The 7572-nt window shown below is 48.1% G+C and overlaps 1 long non-coding RNA gene across 1 annotated transcript; it reads left to right on the forward strand.

Annotated features, from left to right (window-relative positions):
* The first annotated feature begins 526 nt into the window (after positions 1-526).
* On the forward strand, positions 527-6741 carry LOC117884899. The gene is made up of 3 exons (XR_004647681.1): positions 527-608; positions 5118-5378; positions 5468-6741. It is a non-coding gene; the product is annotated as an uncharacterized LOC117884899 (long non-coding RNA).
* Positions 6742-7572: the final 831 nt, after the last annotated feature.

Genomic DNA, 7572 nt, shown 5'->3' on the forward strand with positions numbered 1-7572 from the left:
CCGCCAGAGGCTTTCCCTGCACAAGCGGTGGAACAAGTTTGGGAGCCACTGCACTAGAACAAGGCAGTAATTTCAAGTAGCTATTTTAGTTTGGGGGAGGGAGAGCATTTGTTACTCTGATCAAAAAATGTACAAAGGTCCTATTTTCTTCAATTGTCCGAGTGTCTTTTGAAGATTAGGCAATGTCCTTTCCTAGATTAAGTGGCTGAAGTCAGTAAAAATGGAAAGGAGTGTTCGTTTCACAGCTAACATGAAAGCATGGAATAAAAAAATTCCATGGCTTTACACAATGAGTGAATGAGTGAGGGGAAAGGGGATTGAGTAAGCAGGTAAACAGTTGCACAGCATAGGTGTGTGCACGGGGTGCATGGGCCCATCAGGGCACCATGTCTCTGGGGCCGGGGGGGTTGCTCCAGGCATCGCCTCCCGAAGCGCCGATTGGCCGGGAACGGGGAACCGCGGCCAATGGGAGCTTCAGGGGAGGTACCTGGAGGCATGGCAAGGGCAGCGTGCAGAGCCCTGTGCCGCCCCTCCCCTCCCCGGGGCTGCACGGGGACATGGTGAGCGGCGCGGCATGGGGCCCTGGCAGGCAGGGAGTGTGGCTGAGGGTAAGCAGCGCCGGGCCGGAGCCCGCACCCCTCCTGCACCCCCCCCACCCTGAGCCCCTGGCCTGCACCCTGTTGAGCTGGGCTCCCCTTCCCCAGGGCCGGGCTGGCTGCTCTAACAGCCCCATAGAATCATAGAATATCAGAGTTGGAAGGGACCTCAAGAGGTCATCTAGTCCAACCCCCTGCTCAAAGCAGGACCAATTCCCAGCTAAATCATCCCAGCCAGGGCTTTGTCAAGCCGGGCCTTAAAAACCTCCAAGGAAGGAGACTCCACCACCTCCCTAGGTAACGCATTCCAGTGTTTCACCACCCTCCTAGTGAAATAGTTTTTCCTGATATCCAACCTGGACCTCCCCCACTGCAACTTGAGACCATTGCTCCTTGTTCTGTCATCTGCCATCACTGAGAACAGCCGAGCTCCATCCTCTTTGGAACCCCCCTTCAGGTAGTTGAAGGCTGCTATCAAATCCCCCCTCATTCTTCTCTTCTGGAGACTAAACAATCCCAGTTCTCTCAGCCTCTCCTCATAAGTCATGTGCTCCAGACCCCTAATCATTTTTGTTGCCCTCCGCTGGACTCTTTCCAATTTTTCCACATCCTTCTTGTAGTGTGGGGCCCAAAACTGGACACAGTATTCCAGATGAGGCCTCACCAATGTCGAATAATGTGCTCAATGGCAGTCTCCCACCCAGCAGCACCAACACAACCACTTATGGTGGCCCGCGGCGGTGCTGCCACAGCCTCCCCCACAGGCAACTGCCCCCTCCAGAGCCCCAAACCCGCCTGCTGCTCCCCGCGCTGGCCGAGGGCCCAGGCACAACCCAGGGGGGTCAGGCCGCCCCTGAGCCCAGCCCACCTTAAGTTGGGCCCGGGAGCCAGCAGGCCCGGGGCAGGGGGCGAGCCCGGCCCACAGACCTCCCCGCCGCAGCCCGGCTGCGAGCTCAGCTCCCCAGCGCTGTTCGGGGGCTCTGGCCCGGCACCCTCGGCCTTGAGTCCAGCCTTGGGAGCAGCCCGGCCCCTCTGCGATCCACCCCGGCCCTGCTGCGATCCGCCCCGGCTGCCTCTGCCCGGCCTGGCCCCAAGTGCCCAGCCCGGCCCCCTCTGCCTGGCCCCCGAGCCTGCCTGCCGGGACGGGGGAGCCCAGATCCCCAGCCTCGGGCCTGCCTGCAAACAGCCTACCCTCCTGCCCCACAACTCCCTGCCCTGAGCCCCTTGCTTGCACTTCGCACCCCAACCCCTGCCCCACAACGCCCTGAGCCCCCTGCCTGCACCTCGCACCCCAACCCCCTGCCCCACAACTCCCTGCCTGCACCCTATACTCCTCCTGCACCCCAACTCCCTGTCCTGAGCCCCCTGCCGCACCTCTCCTGCACCCCAACTCCCTGTCCTAAGCCCCCTGCCACACCCTGCACCCCAATCCCCTGCCCTGAGCCCCCTCCTGCACTCCGTACCCCTCCTGCACCCCAACCCCGTTTCCTGAGCCCCCTCATACACCCCACACCCCTCCTCTGCCCCAATCCCTTGCACTGAGCCCCTTCCTGCACACAGCACCCCCTCCCACACCCCGCCCTTTATGATGTTCGCCTTTAAAAAAAAAATTCCCTGGGTGCACACCCTAATGAAATGTGCTGCGCATGCCTATGTTGCACAGACTAGGAGGGTCTTAAGTGAATAGCACAAGAGGCAGGTAGCGATCAAAGCATCTGTTGTGATATGTCCCCCTCCAAAGAACACCCTCCTCCCAATTTCAAGTGCTTCCTCCCAGGAGCTCCCCACAGGTTTTGGAGGAGCTGGAAGGTGGGTGCAACATTTGCAGGCCAGGGTGCCTCTCGAGGTGTATTTTCTTCAGTCTACTGCTGTGCCAAGTCGGAAGCCTGAATTTGGCCTTCTGTATTTAGAAAGAAAGCAAAAAGAAAATAAACTGATTTCCTTTTCAGTGTACTCTATCCACATCTTCCAGTATCCCTTAACTCATTATTCACAACACAGTTTATAGGCTTTGCTATTTTTACATTACCCAGTCCTGCTCCCTTGTTATGTAACACTTAACACCCCCCCAACCCCACCCCTTTAGAGAGAGATTTACTGAGGCAAACAAATTCTTTAGGAAAATTCCACTGCTTGGCCTACAGCCTGGTATGTGGTGTTTATTCTCCAGGTACAAAACCAGATAATATTTCAATAGAACTAAAGCCTAAAGATCTGTGCAGTAAGGGCAAGACCTATAGTTCTTGTTAAGACATAATTCCCACTAAAGGCAAAGGAACTTTGCCTGAGAACGGCTCCCGGATTTGGCCATTGGTGTATTTTCTCTTGGGAAAACCAGATTCATAATGTAAGCAGTGCTGGAACACTTTCTGCAATGCTGCTATCAATTTATGCATTCAACATGGGGGCTATTCTCCAGCAATTGCCTCTATTTGCCCTTTAATAGGTGCTATAAAAAAACCCTAAGAAAGATTAAAAGGCCACACATCTCCCTACCCACCACCTTTCCACAATAATTTATGTCATTATTAGTCTATTAATGTAAGTGAAAATACTCTTGACTTTACTAGCACCCCACTGAAGAGCATCAATATTTCTTGGAGACCATCTACATTAGGCGAAATGCCCATCTCACTAGCCACAGTGTGTCTTTGATGGGTCCAGGAGCAATGGATCAGAGGGTGGGGGGATCTCAAGCAGATGTGGCTGGCACAGTGCTACAGCATCTCCCACTCCTGCTGGCCTATACCATGTGGGAGGGAGAGGATGCTGCATCTTTTGTGTTCCTTCCCCCATGTTGTGAGGCCAAAGGAGGATATCTCATACAGCATCTAGGTACTGAAACTTGTTCTGCTCCCTCCTGCTGCCATTGGACAGTAGGGAGTCATGATGGACCAGCTGATTCGCTCTCACCTGCTGGGACTAGGGAAGTTTGCTTCTGCTGACTGCTGACAGGTAGCCATTTTGGGCTCTCTTCCAGCCCTACCCGTGCCTCGTTGCTGGATCTCCTATGATGCAGAGGACGAGGCTGGTCACCAAATTTATTTGGGGTTTGCAAGGGATTTTTCCATAGGGTGAAGCTGGCAAACTGCTGCCTGGGTTATTCACCTTCTCTCTGGCATCTGAGAGGTCGCTTCTGGAGAGGTTTAAATTACATTCTCACAACTAAAGAGGCTCTGATGCAAGGTCGCTGTAGCCCAATGGCACGCTGAGGCATGGAACCAGAGCACAACATTGGACAGTGAAGGGTTTACCTGCCTGCCTTGCACAGCGAGTGGCTCTTTCATCCCCTCTGGCCTATCTCGTGTGTGGAGAAGGTTGGAATTCTGGTTTCCAGGCAGAATTCCTTGGCAGGGCTGAGGCTAGAGGGGGTATTGCCCTCCTACCTGTCTTCAGATTTGTAGAACTCGGGGGGCATTGATGCCTAGTTGAAATCCATCCTACAACAGCCCTGCCAGATACTTCAGGGAGTGATTCCTGGCTGGTTGCTTTAATAAAGTTGCAGCCTCCACATTTAATCATACTATAGCCTACACGTCTCATTGTTTGTATGCCTGCAGCAAAATACTAGCTTCCTGCCTACCTCAAAAGCACCTCAAGCCCAGGTCTTTGATCTAGGCGAGCGATGGTTAGTGCAGGTCCAGAGAGAGGAGCATTATAGATTTTCAGATATTTCTTGATCCCAAAGCCTGAAGCTGGCTGCTCTAACACCTCACTCTCCCTGGCCATTGCTGGCTTCTCAGGATAGCCACAGTGGAGAGGCTTTCCTGCCCAGGCCTGCGACATAAGGGAAATCCCCAGCTTCCACTTTATGCTCGTAGCCTAGCTCCGTGGTACCAAGACAGTGGAGCAAAGCGGATGGTGGGAGGGACATAGTGTGGTCCCACATGTCCTTACTGCGTCCATGCTTTGCTAGCAGTAGCAGGTTCACGCCATCTTGGAAGTCTTTACCCTGCCTCGACCTGCAGCTGTGCATTGTTAGACTAGTGCCCAGTCAGAGAGTATGGGAACACACATGCCTTTTAGCTGCACTGGTGTAACAGGCCCTCTCAATTCTATTGCACGTTGCTGTGCCCTGCCTCTCAGTGACCACTGTGAGCTCAGTCCACTGCCACTCTCCCTTCTTGACAGTCCTAACAGTAGCTCAGGCATTTACTTAGCTGATCTCAGCTGGGCCTGGAACTCCCATGGTTGCCTTCAGTGCCCATTAACTTTACTGACATCACAAGCATAAAAAAATCCAATAGGAAAAATTCAAGTGATCACAGGGGTGAGCACTTTGTTACTAGGGGGAATCTTCATCCTGGAGTTGGCTCAGTAGCATCTGCCAAGCTATAGGCACCCCAGAAAGAGAGAGCAGGAAAAGGCACAGTACTGAAATGACATCACAGGTACAAATGTGTTCACTAGGCAAAGCGACCTCCTGATCCCCAGCTGCGGATTATGGGATAACTAAATCTCAAACCACAAATTTACTGTCCCATGATACTTCACACAATGTTTGTTTCCCTCCATTTTTAGGAGGAATAATACAGACCACTTGATGGATGACACTGCCAGAGGTTGGCAGGAAGGCCGACCCTAAGTGCAGTGACTCTCCTGGAGCACCCAACTCCCTCTGGGCACTGGCCCAGACCACGTCTGCCTCGCGGTCTTTGAGAAAACAAGAGAGAAACCTGTCAGCTCAGCTGAAAAACAATAGAATTCAAACCCCATAAAAATGGGCCATCTTTGAATGAAGAAAAAGCCCACTCTCACCTGCCAACTCAACAAGCAGGAAAGGTCGTTTTTGCTGTTGTAGTCTAGTGCATAAATGTCATTTTAAATCCTGAATATCAATTGAGTCCTATCGTACTTTTCTACTTTTTCAGGCTCCGGAGAGCTGCAGATTATGGGATAACTGACTCAGGCATCCCACAACGGAACAGCTGGAGAGAGTGGTGTGAGGAAGGGGTATTCCAGTTTTCCAGAAACCTGTGTTTTTACTGTGCAGTTTTGTACCACTAGAAGGACAAATAGTACATCGTTTGTCTGCAGTTGTGCACTTACCTAGTCTAGACTGACCCTTAGTGGTAAACTGGAAATATGAGCACAATTCAAATTTCAAAACAGTGCTTTTCCATAATCTAATTATTTGGAAAGGGGTAGATATATATGCTGTATGTCACGGTACATGTAAATAGCCCCTGTAACTGTCAGAAGTATAAATAATACCAGTTATATCAAAATAATGATTACACGTGAAGAATGCAAAATGAAAATTGTGATGTCAAGACACACTATATTACAAGGAACAAATAAGAAGCCTGTATCAGGCACTAACAAATACCTCAAGCTAACTATGGAATATTATTAATTAGGTCTCTAAAATACCATCTTTCTGAAAAGCAGCGTATGTGTAATATTCCAACTTATTAATCAAAGCAATGGGACAATGTGAAATCTGCAAAAAAATGAATGGATTGCAGATGATTGCCTACCTCTTTAATAATGACAGAGGAACACACCAGCTTCAAATGCCAGAGACTCTCAGTCTTCTCTTTTTAAGCAGCCCATATTTTCAGTTCTCAAGGCAGTGAGGTAGATATGTTGGTTTCTTATTGCATTTTTTCCTGCAGCATTAATTCAATTGATGTTCTTCCCTAATCATGCTAATTATACTGCCATATGTTGCTCTCATCCTTCTTTTTCTGTCCTAATGGGACATAGATTCCCTCTTTTAAATATGTCATTTATTTAGTACATGTATTGAGGGTTTTAACATTATATGAGTCTTTTAATTGCTTTTTTAAACACTCAGCAGACTGAATATTAAAAACTTGACATGAAGGTCAATTATAAATAATATTTGAATTGCATGTGTGGGGTTTTGTCTTTTTCTGTGAATCTCTAATTTAGAAGCATCAAGTTTATAGGAATTATTCACATGACAACACACACAGAATCATAGAAATGTAGGGCTGGAATAGCGTTTGAGAGGTTATCTAGTCCATCTCCTAGTACCTCGGCCATCCCTGACCTGTGTTTGTCAAACCTATTGTTAAAAACCTTCAGTTACGGTGATTCCACAACCTACTTTGGTAACTTATTCCAGTACTTAAATATCCTTATAGTTAGAAAGTTTTCCCTGACATCACATTTAAATCTCCCTTGCTGCGAACTAAGCCAATTACTTCTGGTCCTACCTACACTGGACATGGAGAACAACTGATCCCCATCCTCTTTATAAACAGCCCTTAACATACTGGAGACCATTATCAGGTCCCCATTCAGTCTTCGTTCTCAAGAAGAAAGACAAAGAAAGACAGAAAAAGAAAGACCCACTCGAGACCAATTCCATCTGTTTAATAGCACCCTCCATTTAACTCCCCATTTTTCTGTTCTAACAAAAGCTACCTTATAAAAGCTATGGTGCTTACTGGTGCTATAATGCAGATGCATATTGCCTAAAACAGATATTTTCTAGATCAATAAAAATGTACTTGCTGTAAAAGATAAACACTAATATTCAAATGAGATAAAGGTAATCTGAATAGCTCTATTTGTATAGAGCTGTTTAGGTTTCCCAATTAACAGCCCAAGCCCATGAAGTGCAGAGTACACCCATCAATAAGGTAGTTGAATGTGACTTGATGTCATGCAGTGCCTCTCAGCAGCCATTAGTACCTCACAGGACTGGCCATACTAGTATAGAAAATAACCAATAATATAATCGAACAATAGAGAAAGTCAATAGGATGAACACATCCTTCGTATCATATCACTGGCTGCAATAATGTTAGCTTAAGGATGAATTTGACCTCTTGTGTTCTTGAATTTGGCCCAGGAGATCAATCCATTTATTCTTCAAGTAATAAAATAATTTACATTTTTATGGGATTTGAAATGATTGCTCATGACATTCTGAGTAGAAGTGAACTGAAAAAAAATCTGAATATATATATATATATATATATATATATATATATATATATAT

The sequence above is a fragment of the Trachemys scripta genome, chromosome 11, assembly GCF_013100865.1.
Source record: "Trachemys scripta elegans isolate TJP31775 chromosome 11, CAS_Tse_1.0, whole genome shotgun sequence".
Lineage (NCBI taxonomy): Eukaryota > Metazoa > Chordata > Testudines > Emydidae > Trachemys > Trachemys scripta.